Genomic DNA, 6918 nt, shown 5'->3' on the forward strand with positions numbered 1-6918 from the left:
TGCTCCCTGACTAATCCTTCACCCACCAGGGCAGCAAGAACAGGGGCTTTATTGGTGATGCTTAGGAGCTAAGACAAAGCCCAGCATACAGATGAAGAGGGCATGGTACAGCTTCCAAGAGATGAGGGACACAGGCTTCAGCCTCTGCAGGTGCTACTGCTTAGAGCAATTGTCTCTTCTCAGTTCTTAAGATGTGTGCAGCAAGAGTTCAGCACTTCTGGTGTGGGACCTCCAAGATTTCCACAGACTCCTGATCCTTTTCATCATAATCAGTCTAGTCCTTCTCCTGCAGATTAATGTCACTGAAGACTGTCCTTGACTCCACACCCTTAGCAGCAAACCCCGCATGGAGCTGGAAATCAATTGGTTTGAGGCCAGGCACTCAAACTTCACAATTGCCTTGAACTTCTCATTATTTTCTGCATTACAAGGCTTCATGGTGCTGCTCAAAATCTTGATGGAATTTTCCCATGCACACAGCTTGCACTTCTGCACCATAGAGACACTACCACAGCCTCCCTTCAATGCCACACTGCCAATCAGTAGGATATATTGCCACTTCTCTGAAATTTCACCATAGTCACCACATTGCATCTTCAGGTATCACTGGAAGTCCTTGCCCAGGGGTAGAGATTAGTGATGGTCTCCAGTGTGGTTTTGAAGTGCAGCACAATTTTCTGAAGGGAGGGCAGGCCACACTGTCAACAGTGGCTGCACTTGCCTGTGAATTTGTGTGCCCAGCACCAGCCTCTCCCCAGGGCACCCAGCTCTAGCTCTGCCACCCACTCCTTCTGAGTGACCTCATTCCCATTATTTCCTCCTGGCCTGAGCCCCCATCTCCCAGATCTTCACCATGTTACCCCACCCAGGTATCCCAGCACTTCAAAGCGGGCCACCATCTCCTTACCCCCACGATGGTCTGGTTTGGCACAGCCCAAGCTGTGGCCATCTTTGAATGAGTGACTTCCTTCTAGGATCACTAATTTTGGGGTCTAGCAAGTCTTGGTTTTCTCAACCTAGCCTTATAGGCTGTGGATTTGTGAGGTGTACCCCCTATTACAGAGGCCCTTCTTTTTACCCTAGGCTATGGCAATGTCCACACGGAGATGTGTCCTTTCTCATATCGGTAGATAGGGAAGGCAGTCAGACCTCAGATATGTGCTGGACATAGGCAGCAGGGCAAGGGTTCAAGTACAGTGGTACCTTGGTTCACAAACTTACTCCACAATTCTGGGGAAGATGACTTTGTGTAATTATGTTTGTGCATGGATGATGACCATGGTCACGTTCACCACCAGATGCAGACTTCCCAAATGGAAACAAAATTTTGCTGAACTGAATTGTTTGTGAACAAAATCATTCATGAACTGATGAGTTTAAAAGCCACCAAGCACTTTCAGATCCAGTTGTTTCTCAGACCTGGCCTTGCTTTTTATCACAGGTGGGGCCATTGTCTTCCTTGGCCTGAGTTTAAACTTTTCAGGGGATCTATTACTAGCCGGCTCTTAAGCACAGCTGACTTCTGTGGCTGTCTCTCAACTAGGCACTGTGGCTGAGTAACAATGGGAGCACCGAAGTGAAATTTTTAGTTGTCCAGAGTACCAGATTTAAATAATCAACTCTTTCTCAAAATGGCACCTGATCAAGCACTCTCTGGCAATATGGTAGGTGCCTGAACTTGAATCCCTCTCCAGGTGTTGTCTACTATGTGGAAGTAGCCTCCTCAGAGCAAAACCCCATGATGATTTTGCAGTTCACAAAGGCATCTGCATCTGGCTCTACTGATTTTTGTTGCTAGATCTCCCACCTTGCTTCTGTGGAGCCATTTCCCCTTCTTGCAAGCTGAAAGAGAGTCCACACTGTTTCCTGCTTATCTCTGAGTTATGAAACACCTTTCCAGCTTCTATGCAACATCTAATTTTTTTCTGTCAATTTCTTCCTGATTCCTAGCAATCTGCATACAGCATTGTCTTTCTGCTCCAGCTACACTGGCCTTCATAGTTCTAGGCCTTCATAGTCACCACACTACATCTTATCATAGGACCTTTACCTATATCTGATCTCACGTTCTCCATTTTTCATTCATTTAACTTCTTTGCATCAGACCATAGAAGACTTTTCTGACCTTGCTGAAACCTCTGTAAGAAACACACTGGCCCTGGTTATAGCTGTAGATTTATTAATAGCTGTAGTTTTGTTTTTGTTCACTTGACTGTTTGATTGATAGGTACTCCCCCCAAGGCTAAAACTTCAGGAGGACAGGGATCATATCTGGCAAGTTATTGTACTCATAGAGGCTAACAAACTAGACACTTTCATCAATAAATAGTTGGTGAAATCAATGAATAAATTTTTCAATAGCAAAGGGATAAGGATAATTGATATATGCCATAAAATAATTTATATTAATCTAAACTGTTGTCCAGTTATTAAGCTGTTTGAAGTGATTGGTTGGGATATTATCTTTCAAATGTCAAGTGCAGATTACTTGAATATAGTGTATAGATTTATGGAGGCAAAATGCAAATGAACATTTGGAACTAAGCACTCTAGATCCTTCAACAAAGCAGCTGACCTTTTAATGGCTGCTTTACCCAGGCATTCAAACAAAAGAGTTTATATCCAGTTATTAAGCTGTTTGAAGTGATTGGTTGGGATATTATCTTTCAAATGTCAAGTGCAGATTACTTGAATATAGTGTATAGATTTATGGAGGCAAAATGCAAATGAACATTTGGAACTAAGCACTCTAGATCCTTCAACAAAGCAGCTGACCTTTTAATGGCTGCTTTACCCAGGCATTCAAACAAAAGAGTTTATATATAATAACAAGATAAATACATTCCCACAGAGTCTAATCCTTAAAACAAATATTTTGGAGAGCTGATGGCCTGGTATGAGAGTTCTGGCAAAAGAAATAACAATACTCTATCCACTTTGAAGACTCAAGACTTTAATTTAAATGACAATCTGAATCAAAACACTAAGTTTTAAAAATAATTCCAAGAATAGAGTTTCCAAATAAACTTGCAGTTGACAGGAAAATCCTACAAAGTTGTCTTTTTAAAATGGTTACTCTCCTTAGTAGGTATTAATTTAGACATGTGCTCAAAGATAGAGAAATTTCTCCACATACATGGTACAAAATGGTCAGTAGTAATTTCAAAAAACATTATTGAGCATTTACTAAAAAATGTGCTGGTGTGCTTTACAGTAGAAACAATGTATTGTGTTTTTAAATTGTTTTTTGAATATAGCAAAATGCCTAGCTAAAGAGTTCAAGCAAAAAACAAACAGACAAACAAACAGGCAATTCTTCCACCTATACCATAAACCCTACAGGTTCACAATACAATACTCAATGAGATTATCAATGAAATGAGTTCTCTCTATTCTGTGTCTGCCATTTCATGAATTCACACTGACTCTCACAGCTCAGCCCTCACAACTGCATTTAAAGGTGATGCTCATTATGATGGAGGGACAAGCCAATGCAAAATGTAAATTTTTTAATGTTTTTACTATTTTTTTAGTATAATCCAAATAGTAAAGACAGAATAAATAGGCAGTCACACCAAGAGACACTATAGTGAAGTGTGGGCAAAGAGAAAAATCTTTTAAGTTGTGAGGAAAAAATTATATTACCATTGGGAACAACAGACTTTGAGAATATTTATTAATAACAAGAGCAACAGCCAGAAGGCAGTGGAATAATATCTTTAAAGCACAGAGAAATGCTGGGTGTGGCGGTTCATGCCTATAACCCCAGCACTCAGCAGGCTGAGGCAGGAGGACTGCTGTGAGTTCAAGGCCAGCCTGAACTACATAGCAAGACCCTATCTCAAAAAGCCAAAAAAGCAAAAAGTACAAAGAAGAAAGTAGGTGACTATCCATATTTTAATACCTAAACTATCTTTCTAAACAAAGGAAAAATAAAAATATTTTCCCATAATCACAAAATGATAGTTTACCATCACTCATTAGAAGAATTTCTACAGGATGAAAGAAAATCAATTCTAGGAAGAACAGCTGAGATAAAACAAAAAGCAAACAAACAAAAAACAGATAGCAAAGAAAATGTTAAACAATTGAGTAATACAAACTACCACTATGTTAAATAATATCTTTCAATCACTCCCCCAAATATTTTTGTAGTACTGGGATTAAACCCAGGGTCTCTACATACCCAACCTCCATAATGTCTTAATTATGGTGCTAAAAATATAAAACTAAAATGCTAGTAAAAATGGCACACAAATTGGAAGGAGGAGGTGAGCTTATGACATTCAAAGGTCTGTGTTTTGTTTAAGGAGGGTAGAACATCAGTTAAGATTTTAATAAATTACACATACACATGAATATACATGTTAAAATTTCAGGAGAATCTGTAAAATATAAAAGTAAAAGTATATAAGGTGTGATCAAAAAGTATAGTGAATGTTTACATTTTTAAAAAATTTTGTTACAGTAATAGAGACACTGCCTTTAATTCCCTGCCACATACCTCACATCTCATAATTCTTTCCACTTTCTGAAGTAGCTCTGCAAGTTCCTATTTTGTGAGTCTTTAGTTGTGATGTCATGGTTGTTTCCATGTTCTGAAATGTTTATCTTTCATGGTCATTTTGACATTAGAGAACAGTCAGAGGTTGCATAGTGTGAAGTTCATTGAATAAGGTAGATGAGAATATACTCTCTAATATACTCTCTAATGTTTTTATGAGACTGCCTTTCTGTTCAGTGGCACTTGGCAACAATATTCACCATATTTTTAAATCATAACTCTTATAGAAACACATGAGAGAAGACTTCCTGAAGTGCTTTGCAAATGGCAAGAATGAGGGAATAATTATGTTTGAAGTGAGGGGAATACTTTGAGGGGGCTTGGTGCAATTTTACTACAATAATTTTTTTAAACATTCATATATTTTGATTGTATGCTTCAAATTAGTAAAGGGGAAAAATAAAGAAAAAAACCCACTGAAAATTAATCCAATAAAAGTCAAGAAAGTTTTAAAAAAAATGTAAAAAAATGGAGAACAACAGATTGAGTAAAATAAATTGGTAGAAATGGAACCCAAATATATTAACCATAAAGGTAAGTGGACTAAATTTTTTTGTCCTAAAATGTACCAATAAACTCAATTAAAAATTAATAAAATTGAAAAAGCTTTGGCAAATTGAAGAAAGTAGATAATTTTTTTTCAAGATAACTGGTCTTTCATTGGTACATTTTAGGTATACAGTACAGTTACATAATTTCATTAGTGGGATCTTGTACCTTTACATGACAGGTCTTGGTTCTCATTTTTTCCCCTTGTCCCTGCCCTCCCTTCACCCCCTCTACAATTTTAAAAATAGAAAAGGAGGCACTGTAAATACAACAAAAATTATATAGATAAAATATTACTAGCAATTTATTAATAAAATTTAAGTAAAATGGACAAATCCCTGGAAATATATAACTTAACAAAACTGACAAGAAATTTTCAATCTGAACTTTAAAAATATCAGGACAGATTCTGAGTTCATATGCAACTGCACAGCTGTACTTTTTGCTTATAATCTGTTCTGATTGGTTGGTATAACTGGTCTAATTCATTGTTAAATAGCTTATAATCCAGACTATAATCATTAATGAAACATCAGTGAAGATTTTCATACAAAGAAAGCACAGGACCAGACAGTATACAACAAGTTTCCCAAGATTCAAGGAGCAGATAATTCCAATTCTAAACTCTTTCTAAAAGTATATAAAGAAGAACATCTCACTACTTTTATAAGGATAGTATAACAGAACAAAAAAATTAAAAATCTAATTCCATTCTTGACATTCTTGATTATCTATATAAAAATACTGGCAACTATATCTAGCATGCCCCCCTCTATTATCATCATCATCATCATTGAATAGATAATAATAGTTTATTCCATTATTCCATGAATAGGTTATTACAGCATTACATTAATATAATTTACATTAATAGATTAAAATTTGAAATCCACATGATCATTTCAAAAGAGGTTAAAAAAATTCAAGATAATTGCACAAGCTATTCATAGTGAAAATAAACAAGAATTTCTTAGCTAAAGAATAGGAAAAATCCTTAGCCTACATAATAAAGAATATATGCAAATAAACTCCAGTACACAAAATGTTCCACAGTAAAAAAGTTAAAAAAGCATTTCCTTGAAAAGCAAGGAATAAAACAAGGAAATAAAACCATCACCATTTCTAACGACTGTGCTGGAGGTCTAGCTATTATAGAACATCAAAAGCAACAACAAAACACAAACTAATCAGAAAGGGAAAAACAAAGTTATCATTATTTATAAGCAAAATAATTATCTACATGAAAAACTTAAAGACTTTACCAAAAATTATAAAAAGTAAGAAATTTAGAAAGATTGCTAGATACAAGATCAATGAACAAAGGTGAATTTCATTCCTATATACCAGCAAAAGTAGATGCAAAATTTAATTTTAAAATGATACCATTTACAATAGTATAAAACATTAGAGATCTACCAATAAATCTAACAAAAATATTCTTAATATTTATAGTATTCATATAGAATACTATAAAAATTGCCTGAAATACATGTAAAAACACCTAATGGAGAAACATGACATGAACAAGTTCTATTTTTAAAATGTCAGTATTCCCCAAACTCTATAGATTGAATGAAAATCCAAGTAACTTTTCTATGAGATGCTTACATTTATATGAAAGAACAAAGTTCCACATATTGCTAAGATACTTCTAATAAAAAAACAGAAGTCTTTTTCTAGCAAATATAAACATATTATAAAGCCATATTTATTAAGACAAAATCAAATTACCATAGAGATAAAGAAACTGGTCAACGAATCAGGAAAGAGAGCCAAACTTTGGTAGAATTGATATTGCACACGGG

The 6918-nt window shown here is 35.7% G+C and overlaps 1 pseudogene; it reads right to left on the bottom strand.

The window, feature by feature from the left end:
* Positions 1–208: 208 nt before the first annotated feature.
* On the bottom strand, positions 209–949 carry LOC104862189 (annotated as a pseudogene).
* Between the last annotated feature and the right edge of the window lie 5969 nt (positions 950–6918).

Source organism: Fukomys damarensis, unplaced genomic scaffold (genome assembly GCF_012274545.1).
Source record: "Fukomys damarensis isolate Sample0158 unplaced genomic scaffold, DMR_v1.0_HiC HiC_scaffold_38, whole genome shotgun sequence".
Taxonomy (NCBI): Eukaryota; Metazoa; Chordata; class Mammalia; order Rodentia; family Bathyergidae; genus Fukomys; species Fukomys damarensis.